We start from the raw sequence: 13,878 nt of genomic DNA, 5'->3' as shown, positions 1-13,878 counted from the left end.
GGGTTCAGTTTTGTTTTATTTTTCTTTTGGTTTACATTAATATCAAGCACTGTCCGTATCTCATTGTTGTTTTTTGTTTGCTTGTTTAGTGCACTATCCTAGAAAACGTTGTTGTGTGTGCCGCTAACCAGTTGGATGTAGTTTAGGTGATTCCAGTTTCCAACATCCAGAGCATCATAGTTTGAGGCAAGTCAGATGGAGACCTTCTTCCTTCTCTCAGATTCAATTAGTATGTTGACCTTTAACAGACATCAATGTATAAAAAAGCTTCTTGACAGCCTGCTTAGTCTGATGTTCATTGGCCTTGACACCCACAATGAATACCAGGGTGGTGTTGTCTCAGGCTTCTTCCTAGCAAACTCAGTGGTCAAGAGAAACTTGATGACATCACAGAGATCAAACTTGTTCCTTCTCAGAGCACTTTCATAAGGGTTATTTGGGCTATCTTTGAAGCTGAAATATCTTGCACCACTGGAAGGCGGGGGTACATTTGTATTTTCTTCTTGTGGTGGCTACGCACACCCTTCAACACTGCCTTCATGCTTCTAGATTGGGGATGTTGTGAGTTGAGGGGAGAGGGGAGGTATGTGACTGCTTCTTTCTTTGCCTTTGGTGCCATATGGTGGAAGGAAACCTCACTTTGTTCTAAAAGTGGCTCTTTCACCTATAAGCAGAGTGATCTCTCATTTCTTATAGTACTTCTGTGTGTCCCATTTGTCCTTAATACATTCTGTTTAGTATTGTCCTGATTTGTATGTGTGTCTTTTCTTTTTCCTGCCTCACCCCACCTTGGATGTGTAAGCTCCCTGAAGGCAGGAACCCCAGTGCCCAGAGGCCAAAGGGTAGAACAAGGATATCTTCCCTATTCTAGTGGGTTGTGGGGCCTGGAAATATATTTAGGGTTCCTTTTTTTTTTCTACATGAGCTTTTCACAATCAAAATAAGCAGCCTTCTCCGTTTTCCTTAAATGTGTCCCTTTAAAACGAATGTCTTGTGACTTAGACTTGGTTCTCTTTCTGCCAACTACATGAAAATAAAGGGTGAGGCAAGAACTGAGATCAGATAGGGGCTTTCTTATGCCTGCAGTTGCTTTCCTTGTGAAAATTGGGTATTTCATCAGCGTCTGGCAGCTTCTGTTCAGCTGTTCGCTTAACTAAGCCAGAAATCTCTTCTCTAAAGGTTATTTATTCCCAGAGTTGAATTAACAGAACAGGAGGCAGTTTGGTCAAAGCCCCTGACATCTCAGATCTGTGAACTCATAAGACAGGAATCTGGAGAGACCTGGATGTGCTGCTGGTAGAAGAGGATGCTTTATAGGGTTTTTGTTTTCAACCTTTCCCTCCCTGCGGCCTTCATTGTTTTTAACTCCCCGCCCCCCATTCAGGAACAGAGCTTTTATTAGCTTCCATAAAAGTAAACAAGATCCATTTTAGACCTTCTTTATTGGTTTTTGTAGTGAAGGACTTGGTATCATTGAATTTGAGAGCTGGAAAGGACAGACCTTAAGAGAGAATCTAGCCTAACGCTCTCATTTTGCTGAGGAGAGAGTTGAGCCCCAGAGGCCCAAAGTCACCCTGCTAATTAGTGCCAGCGGTGATGTTAGGGCCCAAGTTGTCCAAATCTGAAACCCTCGCTCATTCTGCCCGACTGCAAGCCTCCTGTTTGTTTATGATAATGTCATGCGGAATAGGATTAGGAACTGATACAAACTTCCAACTGTGACAGATTTGTAGCTTTGGATTAACTAAAGACCTGAAGCATAATTTTATTTAGACAAGGTAAAATGTTTGCCATTCAATTTATAGCATCAATCTATCCTGTTGGCCAGGGGAGAAGAGAAGATCTGACCTCCCTGCCTGGAGGGTCCTTCCAAGGACTATGCCTGCTGCATCCCTCCATTCACAAGTATCCACCAAGGTCTCTGACCACCTAGGAAGCCAATTCTGGACTTGGTATTAAAGGTCATCTGAAATTTTTTCCAGCCTTATCTCACAAACTCATTTCCTACCCTCCTCACCTTCAAGGAGGGGAAACAACATGCAAATATCTGTCTATCTATCCATCCATCCATCTATTTATCTATCTACACACACACACAGAGCACTTTGTACTCATCTTATGCAAATGCCATATCAAAATACTTTATTATCAGTGTATATGAATTCGGTCTTCCTATTATACTGTAAGGCATCTAGGTGTCATAGTAGATAGAGTGTCAGGCCTGGAGTCAGGAGGACCTGAGTTCAAATCCAACTTCAGACATTTACTAGCTGTGTGATCCTGGGCAAGTCACTTAACCTTGTTTGCCTCAGTTTCCTCATCTGTAAACTGAGCTGGAGAAGGAATGGCAAATCATTCCAGTGTCTTTGCCAAGAAAACCCCAAATAGGGTCACAAAGAGTCAGACACGACTGAAGCAAGTGAATAACAACAATAACACTGAATTGTAAACTCCTTAATAACAGGGGAGTATCTCTAGGTTCCCAGTATAGCACTCTGCACAAAATAGGTGCCTAATGAATGCGTAATAGGTCAACTACTAAAAATGTGCAGACTTCATGTTAATGAAGGAGTAACTGCATCCTGAAAGGTTGTTTTAGGTAGTGTTACACTTTCTGGAATAAATAAATAACCTCAAGTAAGGTAAACCTATCTTTGCCTAAGAGAGGCCTTACTGCCCCCTCTCTCCTCCAGTCCCCACCCCACCCCCATTTTCTTAGATGCTTTTAAAATCATGATCAGCAGGCAGTTTGTAGTGGAGGTGATAAAAGATCACCTTTAGGGCAACTAAAGGTGGCACAGTGGATAGAGCACTGGCTCTGGAGTCAGGAGGACCTGAGTACAAATCCAGCCTCAGACACATAATACTTACTAGCTGCGTGACTCTGGGCAAGTCACTTAACCCCATTGCCTAGCCAAAAAAAAGAAAAAGAAAAGATCACCTTTGTTTTGCCATTCTTTACCAGAAACCAAAGAGTGCTGCAAAATACACTATTTCTCCATAGATGATGAATTTGAATATGAGAACTTCTTTAAAGATTTTGGACCATTCAATCTGGCAATGATTTACAGATATTGTTGCAAGGTAAATGAGAAATTTAAGTCCCTGACAATGATAAGGAAGAAAGTAATTCATTTTACAGGTCCTGGTCATAGAAAACAAGCAAATGCAGCTTTCTTCGTGAGGTGTTACCTAATAATAATATATTTGAAGAAATCTCCAGAAGATACCTTCAGGATGCTCTTGGTTGGAAACATATCCTATGTTCCTTTCAGAGCATACAGACTGATGGATAATGTCATTTAGGAGGGAGGCTGTTGCCCAAGCAAGAACCAGAAAAGTGTTATGTTATTAATTAGTAAGAACTTGTGATCTAATAAACAAGAGTACTGTTGCAAAAAAAAAAATGGCATTATCAAGGTAATGCAGATTCTTCCAGAGACTTCTGGGGGGAGGGAGTTCCCATCTCAAAGCCACTCTTGATCCCACCACTTTGGTTACATTCTCTCGCCTCTCATCACTTTAGGCAGCTCAAGACTTTTAAGGTTGATGGGAATGTAGCATCCCCTTTTTTCATCTGTAAACTGAGAGGGTAGCTTAGATTCTTTCCAAAGCAGATCTGACTGTGCTCTCATTGGCCAGTCCCTGCGTTAAAATAACTAATGAAAGAAAATGCTCTTTCTCTTGTGGCCCCTTTGCCTATGAACATGGTCAGATTTCCCATGTCCAGTAACCATTTGTTGCTGTTGCTGTAAAACCTTCCTTTGATTTTTCAGCCCTCTTAAATGATTATCCAGGTGGTCTGTCTCTGTGTCTCTACTTCCATGCTCTTTCAAAGGTCTGTCATGACCTTAATTACCAAATCCAATGGTCTTTCCTCACTCCTCAACTTTGCTGCCACACTGGACACTCAGCTACTCCCCTTCTTGGATAGTCTCCTCTCTTGGCTTTTGTGGCCCTATTTTTTCCTGGTTCTGTTCCTCTGGGTCTTGCTGCCTCTCCTCAGCATTCTTCACAGGTTCACCTCCCTCTCTGTTTCTCTTAAGCAAAAATATCCCTCGGGGCCCTGGTTTTGTTGTTGTTCTTCTTCTTCCTGTAGTGATCTCAGGGGCAGCTTGGTGGTGCGGTGGATAGAGGACTGGGCTTGCAATCATGAACTCATCTTCATGAGTTCTTTAGCCACTTACTATCTGTGTGACCTTGGACAAGTCACTTCATCCTGGTTGCCTCGGTTTCCTCATCTGTAAAAATGAGCTGGAGAAGTAAATGACAAAACACTCCTGTTTCTCTTCCAAGAAAACCCCAAATGGGGTCATGAAGCGTCAGACACAAATGAACAACAACACCATGGGGATCTCATCCACCTCAGTTATCACTTCTACGTAGATCACTCTTCAGGTATGTGTTCATAGATTTGGCGCTTAAAGGGATTTTAGGGGCTGTTGAGTCCAACATTCTCATTTTACTAATGAGGCTGCTGAGGCACAGAACAGTTAGGTGACTTGCCCAGGGTCCCAAATCTTAGTAAGGATCTGAGGCAGGTTTTGAAACCAGATCTTTCTGACTCCAAGCTAAACACTTTGTCAGCTCCAGTCATCTGTCCTGACATCCCTGCCTGAATGTCCCACCTGGGTATCAAAATGAACATCTCCAAAACTGAACCTTTTATCTTCCCCCCAAATTTAATCCTCTTCCCAGCTTTCTTCTTTCTGTTGCTAATGCCACTGCTTCAACAGTCACCCTGGTTCAAACCAGAAAGTCATTTTTTTTCTAGTTCTGTCCCCTGACATCCAATCAGTTGTCAAGCACTGTTGATTAGACCTCTCGCATCTGTCCCCTCCTCTATACTCAGACTGTCACCACCTTCTTTTAGGCCCTCATTACTTCTGGCCCAGATTATTGTACTAATATCCTAACTGGCCTCTCTACATTTAGTCTACACTTTCTCTGATCCATTCTTCACAGAGTTTCCAAAATAATCTTTGTAATTCTCAGGCTTCCTTTCAGGGGCTTAAAATTTGGCTGTAGCATAAAAGACAAGCACCTTATTCTAATATTTAAGGCCTTCCACAATTTGGCCCGTCAATTAACCCCTGTGGGTTTCATTTTCATCATCTGCAAAATGAGAATGATGATACATGTCCTGTTCATTTCATGGGATTGTTGTGAGAACCAAATGAAATGATTAATGCTTGGGAGATCATTTCGTAATCTATAATAAAGACAAATGTAAGGTATTATTGCTTGTCGTGAAAACACCACCCTTCTGAGTAAATATGAACTTTGTTCCTGTGTTTCTGAAAGTACAGTTCTCTTGATACCCTCAAAATGAAAGCTAAACAACCATATAATATATGGTCCTACTGATCTATGATACAAGTAGGTGATTCGCTCCCGTTAAGAGCTTCCATATCTTCTTCTCAGCGTTGGGTTCCATACAGAACATTCATAAGAGCAAGGATTATGAAATGGAAAGGTTGTTAAAGAATTAAAGTTCAACCCCCTTATTTTTGCTAGTGAGGAAATTGAAACCCAAAGACTTGTCTAAGATCACGCAGGCAGTAAGTCACAGAGGAGGGATATGAACTCAGAAGCTCTCGCTCCAAATGCAGTTGTAATTGATGGAGAGATAGCTCCTTCTCTTTGCTAAGTTCAGCCCCTTTTTTGTTATTGTTGTTCAGTTGTTTTTCAGTCATGTTCAACTCTTCATGAACCCATTTGGGGGTTTCTTGGCCAAGATACTGGAGTGGTTTGCCATTTCCTTCTCCAACTTATTTGACAAATGAGGAAACTGAGGCAAACAGGGTTGAGTGACTTGTCCACACAGCTAGTAAGTGTCTGAGGGTGGATTTGAATTTAGGTCTTCCTTTTTCCAGACCCTCTGCTCTAACCACTGTACCACCTAGGTGCCCCTTCAGCTCCTTTATTTGGGCCCTTAATCCCATTTCTGCCCATCTCCTCCAGGAAGCTGCCTCCTCAATCAGTCTTTTTTCTCAGCTACTTTCTAAGGAATCATTCTTTCCTTATCAGATACTTCCATGCTGCCTTGAGGGCAGCCAGGTGACACCATGGATAGAGTGCCAGGCCTAGAGTCAGGAAGACTCATTGTCCTAAGTTGTAGTCAAGCCTCAGACACTAACTAGCTGTGTGACCTTGGGCAAGTCACTTAACCCTCTTTGCCTTAGTTTCCTCATCTATAAAACGAGCTAGAGAAGGAAATGGCAAATTGCTCCAGTATTTTGGCCAAGAAAACCCCAAATGGGATCACAAAAAATTAGACACAACTCAACAAGAACAACAAAACAAACTAGTTCAGGTCTCTTCCATCTTTGTCATTTACTTTTCTCTACCATCCAACAAAGGCAAGTTCATAGAAAAGCTATCTGCACTAGTTTCCCCTGCTCCCTTTCCTTCCACTCACTAATCAACTCTTTACAATCTGATTTTATCACGCAACTGAAACTGCTCATATCACAGGGGGACCTGTGATCAGTTAATTGCCAAATCATATGACTTTTTCTCAGCATTCATCTTCTACGATCTCTTTGTGGCATTTGTCACTGTTTGTTTTGGACTGCTCCTGAGATTTCATCCATGTAAAGATGGTGTACTACTCTTAGTCTTAGGGAGCAGTTTATAGGGGGAGGGCGATGTGCCTAGTGTTATGCAGCCTGTATGTGTCAGAAGTGGGACTGTGCCTCGAACCCTGGTCTCACTGAATCCAAGACCTACATCCTGTCTATACATCACACTACTCTGCCTCTTGAAGATGCACTCGGAAGACATGTTACAATTCACTTCAATTCATTAAGCATCTATTAAGTGCCTAGTATGTTCAAGGACGGCTAGGTGGTACAGTGGATAAAACACCAGGTTTGGAGTTGGGAAGACTCATCTTCCTGATTTCAGATCTGGACTCAGACACTTACAAGCTGTGTGACCCTAGGCAAGTCACTTTACTCTGTTTGCCTCAGTTTCCTCATCTGGAAAATAAGCTGGAGAAGGAAATGGGAAACTATTCCAGTATCTTCGCCAAAAATAAATAAATAAATAAATGGAATAAACCCAAATGGGTTCATAAAGAGTTGGACACAACTGAAATGACTGAACAACAAGAAAGTATGCTCAAAGTAGATGCTTGTGATACAAAGCCTTGCTCTTGAGGAACTTATACTCTATTGATGGAGGTTGGACAGAGGGGAAAAGGGAAGAGAATAGAATATGTATACTTCAGTACCAAGAAAATGGAGGAAGGGTGGAGTTCTAAGAATAAGGGGATCCAGGAAGGCCTCATAGAAGAGGTGGCAATGATATCTGTGGAGCCAGACAGAGGGAGGGGGAACACTATATTTTCAATTAGTCATTTTCCTCCAAATAATGTCAGAAGTACTGTCAGGTGTTATGGGGGGAAAATATTTATTTAGTTGCCCATGAAGAATGCAAAGAAGCTTTTAAATGAACCAGGAATGCATACTTAGCTTTATTAAACAAACTGCTTCGGTAACCAGGAATTACAGTTAATAGCTGAAGGTGTCTGTGTTGAGAGGTTCCTCCTCTACCAGTCTGCACTCATTGTGGTTAATGAGGGAGTATTTATTTCTCCTTTGATGCATATGTTGTCTCAGCAAGTACCCTCTTCCCCTTCATATGTTCACAGGCTCAATACACCTCATTTTATGGAACACAAACTGCTTTAGAAAACTGTCAGCAGGTTTTCAGATTTTCCTCCCCTGCCTGCATTCGGCCGTTTCGTGGAGTCCAGCCTCACTTAGGTCTGGATGGTTTTCTTGTATCCAGGCTTGCAGGAGCTAGTGGCTGCTGCCGTGGCCCTTAGCATGCAGAATTGCCAGGGTCTCCTCTTTCCAAAGAAGGAAAGAAGAAAAGCCATCTTACCCTCAGTCAGGCCCAGCTGGTATACAAATGAGTGGAAATCTAGCATCCGTTATGCACAAGTTATTTATCCAAAAAAAAAAAAAAAGCGAGAAGTCATTTCCCCCTCAAACTTTAGAAACTTTAGGCATTGTATTTTCTATCCTGTGTTGGATTTGGAGCTGATCTTTTTGCAATAAATATTAGTAATAATCATTGACATGTCTATAGTACTTTAAGGTTGCCAAAGAACTTTCCTCATCACAGCTCTGAGAGAAGGGGGCATTTATTACACATCTTGTCATCCCCTTTTTACTGATGAGGAGACTATGGGTGATGGCCAGCATCTCACCCTCCCCACCAACACTCCCTCATACTTTCTGAAGTTTCATTGCATCCCTGCCTTTTGAAAGGAAGTATCCCCATTGAGATCAACTTTAGCCTGATAGGGGAATACAAGCCCCAGTTGAATCAATGTAGGTTGGTCCAAAGTCTAGAAGATGGAATCATCAAAATCACCACCATCATCATCATCATGGCCAGCATTATATAACAGTTTAAAGCTTGCAGAGTATTTTACAAATATTACCTCCTTTCAGCCTCATGACAACCCTGGGAGGTAGGTGCCATTATTATTATTCCCATTTTATAGATAAAGAAACTAAAGCAGTAGGAAATGAAGTGATTTGGTTGGAGGGATCCCTTTTCAGATCTAAAGAAAAGAGCTGTCAGGAAGCAGATGCCAGGAGGCAGCCGAGACGTATGCTAGACAGAGGACGAAGTTGGTTCTGTCTTCATTGGAAAGCTGTTTAAGTGCCTTGCATTTTTCAGGCCTATCAATGCCCTCCCCATCCCTATCTCCATTTCACCTTCATAATTTTGAGCATCTAACTGGTAAAGGTGTGATTCCTCCAGGCCCACCATGTTACCTCAGCGAGACCATTTGGAAATAACACTACCCTCAAGAGAATACGCAGGTGAAATCAGAAGGCCCACCTGCTGTGCTTACCATGGAATTGCCATTATCTTCATAGCCCTCCTATCTTTTCCCAAGTGGCCATTCCAGCCAAAGAGCTTTTATTATCCATTTAGCATCTCCCCTGCCCAAAACAGGTGGCTCTTCCAGGTATAGCTTTTTATTTTATTTTATGCATGGGAAGGAGAAACTACAGAGACCAAGAATGCTCCATACACTGTAGTAATGATTTAAAATGTAATTAATTCTTCCACCACCATCACCACCCCTGCATTCAGTTTTAGGAGAAAGGCCAAGCAGGCACAGCTTCATCACCCCGATACCATCTCCTACACTACATCGTGCAGCGTCTTACTCTGTCCTCAAATACCTTTTGCTTCTCAATGTATTTCTATCCCTTTGTTGTCACTAGGTCTCTGTTGCTCATCTGTGCTTTGTGCCGAGGTCATCCATTTGAGCTCAGAAGTCTGTAGGCAGGGGTTCTTGATTTTTTCATGTGTGTCACAGACTTTTGGGGGCACCAGAGGCAGCCGGTGGCACAGTAGATGAGAGTGCTAGGCCTGGAGTCAGGAAGACCTGAGTTCATATCCATCCTCAGATATTTAGTAGCTGTGTGACCCTGGGCAAATCACTTAACCTCTGTATGCCTCAGTTTTCTTAATTGCAAAATGGGGATAGTAACAGTACCTAGCTCTCAGTGTTGTTGTAAGGATCAAATGAGATAATATTTGTAAAAAGTGCTTAATACAGTGCCTGACACATAGTAGTCATTACACAAATGTTTATTCCCTCCTCCTTTCCTTCCCTTTGGCAGTCTGATAGACCCCTTCTTAGAATATTGTTTTTAAGTAATTTAAGGAAATCCTAAATTTCAGTTAGAGGTTAGTGAAACTAAAGATGTGATTTTCCCCATATAGACCCCTTTGGGTTCTATGTGCTCCAGGTTAAGAGCCCATGGAATGTTTGACCTCTTTGCATAATGCCCAGCACAACCCCCTGCAGCTATAAATGTGATGTCATTTGGGAAGTACTCCCATTTCTTAGATAGTGCCTGGAGTGGCATGCAGTGTGGAAAGGGGGATATTAAACTCATGATTTGTGTCATAGAAGAAAAGATCACGGAAGGAGACATACATTTCGGGATGTGGCCAATATGAGAATATGTTTCCCTTGACAATACATATTTATTATAAGGATTTTATTCCCACCCACCCACCCCACAGGGGTCGGGGAAGTCAAAAGGGAAAGAAAATAAATGCTTGCTTATTGAGTAGAGCATTTTTTTAAAGGCCCTGGACTAGCAGTGAGGAAACCTGGCTTTTAGTCTTAGGTCTTCCATACTGTCACTTATTACCTGTGACCTTTGGCAAGTCACTTAATCTCTCTTGGCCTCAGTTTACCCATTGTAAAATAAAGGGGTTGAACAAGATGATCTCTAATGTCCCTTCCAGCTCTAAATCTTAGAGGATAAGATCCTATATCTTTTGGCATCAGTTCTTTCTCTGAACCTTACTTTGCCATTCTATAATAATAGTAACAATAATAATAATTCAATTCAGTAAACAAGTATTAAACACACTATGTGCCAGGCACTGTACTAAGTGCTAGGGATACAAGAAGAGGCAAAAGAAGACAGCCCCTGCCCTCAAGGATCTTACAGTCTAATAGGGGAGATAGCATGCAAACAAACATATACAAAGCAAGCTATAAACAGAAGAGGAAAAAATTAACAGAGGGAAGGCATGGTTACTAATATCTGACATATATAAAATGTTTTAAAGTTTGCAAAGTGCTTTACATACATAGGTTTGATGATATTCACAAGAACCCCTATTAGGTGGTTGTAACGATTAGCCCAATTTTCTAGACAAGCAAAATGATACTCGAAGAGATGGAATGACCTGCTTGGGGGCCCCGAGTTATTAAGTGTGAAGCAGGATTCAAACTCAGGTCTTCCCAAGTCCCCATCACCCACACTACTCACTATTCCAAGCTGCTCTCTAAAATGAGGGATTGAAACTAGATTTAAAAAAAAAAAAGCAAACAGAATGAACTAGATGATCTTTGGGGTCATTTCCAAGCCTAATATTCTAAGACTCCTCTTTGAAACTCCAGTGATAAGCAGGATCCCTCGCATGTTTGTTTAATTGATTCTTATTGGATTGTTTGTTGGGTGGCTTACACTTGGATTTTTCCAACTCAGATATTCTGATTCATTTATTCTTCCCTGTTTGCCTCCCTCACAGCAAGGACCCTGCACATGCTCAGGGTTTCTCTGTGGTTCCCATGGAGCTGACATGACCTCAGTTTATAAACTCTAATCATTCAGAATAGGTCCTTGTGTTGATAGGTCAGATGCAAGATCCTCAATTTATCTTGACCCTAGAAGGCAGAAGGACTGCTGACCCAACTAAGGAAAAGAATGGGCATGCAAATCTGAGTTCCTGGTACTTGTTCAGAGCTAGGTCACCTCTACTGGAGTCTTTGGTTGTTAGAGTAAAGTCCTCTTGTAATGAAGCCATTTTGGGGGAGGAGGGGGTCAGAGAATAAGTTCTCTGTGAAATAGGAAACAATGGGAGTTTTTAGCCCTCGACCTGTGGTGAACCAAGCCCTCTGAGCAGAGGAATGGCCATTTGCACATGGAAATGAATTGGAACAATTCAAGACTTTCATTCTGCTGCAGTCCGTAGACAAGCTTCTGTTGTCAACAAGTTGATTTCATGATAGCAATCCTTAATTAATGGTCCTTAGAAAGGGATGCCTCTATTTCAAATTGTTTCCTAAAACTGGATGAGTCATTAGCTCTTAGAAGACCTGTGAGTCAGTGTGACTTAATTTTTTGGCTAAAACACACTGTGGGCGTGCTATGGTAAATACTAAATAATCACCAGTGAGCCTATTCCTATTATGTGGTCCATCTTCATGGCATACTTCGTTTCTTTTCACATTCAGTCTCAAACATAGCAAATTGTACTTCCTGACTTTTCCTTTCCCATTTTGGTACCTGGGTAACCTGCACGTTCCTCATGATTCTATTTCCAAAGAATTAAAAGTTGTTGCTATTCTCAGTAATACAACGATCCAAGACAACTCTGAAGGACTTATGATGAAAAATGCTTTCCACCTCCAGAGAAAGAACTGATGGTGTCTGAATACAGATTGAAGCATACTTTTTTAACATTATTTTTCTTGAGGTGTTGTTTTTTGGTCTATGTTTTCTTTCACAACATGACTACTATGGAAATGTTTTGCATGACTACACATGTATCTACACATGTATAACCTGTATTGAATTGTTTATCTTCTCAATGATGGGGGCAGGGGTGGGGAATTGTAGGGAAGAAGGGAGAGAATTTGGAACCCAAAGTTTTAAAAAATGAATGTTAAACATTGTTTTTACATGTAAATGGGGAAATATAAAATACTAAATATAAAAAAAGAATTAAATGTTGGCTAATTAGATGCTGCTTCTTATGGTTGACCTTAGCAACAGGTGCTGGAGATGGCTGCCTGCATTCAGCAGTGAATATCAAAGCTTTGCTAGGCTGCCTTTTTTCTTTGGAGCCACATGTGCCCACAAAGATCCTTGCAAATAATAAAAAATAATAATAATAACTAGCGTTTATGTAGCATTTTAGGGTTTGCAAAGCACTACAAATATCTTTTTGTCCTCACAACAATGTTATTATTATTATTATTATCCTCGGTTTACAGATGGGGAAACTGAGGAAAACAGGTTATATGATTTGCCTAGTGTCACACACTAGGAAGAATCTGAGACCAGATTTGAACTAAAATCTTCCCCTGACTCCAGGTCCAGCTTCTATCCAATGCACCACCTTTTTTTAAATGGGGAAAGGGGGGAAGCTGTTAAACGCACAAGTTCTTTGAAATTGTTTGCCCTCCAAAGCCGTGCCCAGATAGAAATTCCAGTGCTCTTATTACTTTGTTTTTCTTGTATGAGATGTTGGATCATCAACAGTGGGTAATAGTTTCAACCAAGCTATCCTAAGCTAAATTAAGAATGCCCTCTGGATTTTATGGGAGTCGCCTAATTTGACCCCTCTCTCAGGTCATGCTATCTGCTGAGACTTTCCACTCTTCAGTTTGTATTAACTGCTACACGTAGAAACTAAATCTACAGTAGATGTGCACCTACCTGAAAGTGAGGGAAACACATGTGCTGGATTGCTAAGAGAAATTAGTATTTCATGCAGGTTAGTACAGTGAGAAGAAAACTTGGCTTTGGAATCAGAGGAGGTGGGTTCAGATCCCCACCCCCAACACTCCTTTGATGTTTACTACCTGTGTGGCTTTGGGTAAGTTGGACCGGATGAATGGGCTCTAGCTGGTCCTCCTGCTCTAGCTGGGTGATCCTGTGACTGCCTGGAAAGAATACCTTTGACTAGTTGCATAGTGGAGAGGTACCTTTCGCAAGTTCTGACAGCTGTTCCATGGGGTGGGAGGGGGTGGGTGCCTGAGCCCTGTGGAGCAGCAGGCAGTAGTCACCCTCTGACGATCCAGCCTGGGAATTTTCCTGCGTTGTGGACTTGACAAGCCCCTGTTTTAAACTCTCACATGTTGATTTTAAGACCTTGTTGGGCAAGATGAGAAGTTTTGCTTTCAGCAGAGCTGGGGGTGGGGCGGGGTCAAGGAGTGCTCTCCCTTTAAACCCTCCCTCCTCCTTTCTCTCCTATAGGTGTGTGATGTCAAAGCAGGAGGCCGGGCTTGGGACCTCCCCCCCAGAAGACTAACCGCCAGTCATCATGTGCCAGTATGAATGCTAACAGAGCAGCCTGCACTCCTCGCTGGAGCTGTCAGGGGAGGAGAAAGAAAGGAGGAGCTGAGCGCGCCAGAAGTCAATGACTGAATCTTCTAACTTCTTCACAGGACTGCTTGGACCTCAGTGACTGCAGATCTGCTTGGAAAGGAAAACAGATTTCTCCTCCTGGTTTCTTTCTGCCTTCGTTCTTGCAGTTTTGAGCGACTGTGTGTGTGTGTGTGTGTGTGTGTGTGTGTGTGTGTGTGTGTGT

The 13,878-nt window shown here is 42.0% G+C and overlaps 1 long non-coding RNA gene across 1 annotated transcript in view; it reads left to right on the top strand.

The window, feature by feature from the left end:
- The window catches only part of LOC114044159, a 189,917-nt gene extending 176,045 nt beyond the window's left edge, over positions 1–13,872 (top strand). The window contains exon 5 of the long non-coding RNA XR_003569180.1: positions 13,545–13,872. This is a non-coding gene — a long non-coding RNA (uncharacterized LOC114044159). The remainder of the gene's footprint in view (positions 1–13,544) is intronic.
- The last annotated feature ends 6 nt before the right edge of the window (positions 13,873–13,878 follow it).

The sequence above is a fragment of the Vombatus ursinus genome, unplaced genomic scaffold (assembly GCF_900497805.2).
Source record: "Vombatus ursinus unplaced genomic scaffold, bare-nosed wombat genome assembly UNPS02014772.1, whole genome shotgun sequence".
NCBI lineage: Eukaryota > Metazoa > Chordata > Mammalia > Diprotodontia > Vombatidae > Vombatus > Vombatus ursinus.
Note: the sequence above shows the minus strand (reverse complement) of the source record. Positions and strands in the feature narration are given on the sequence as shown.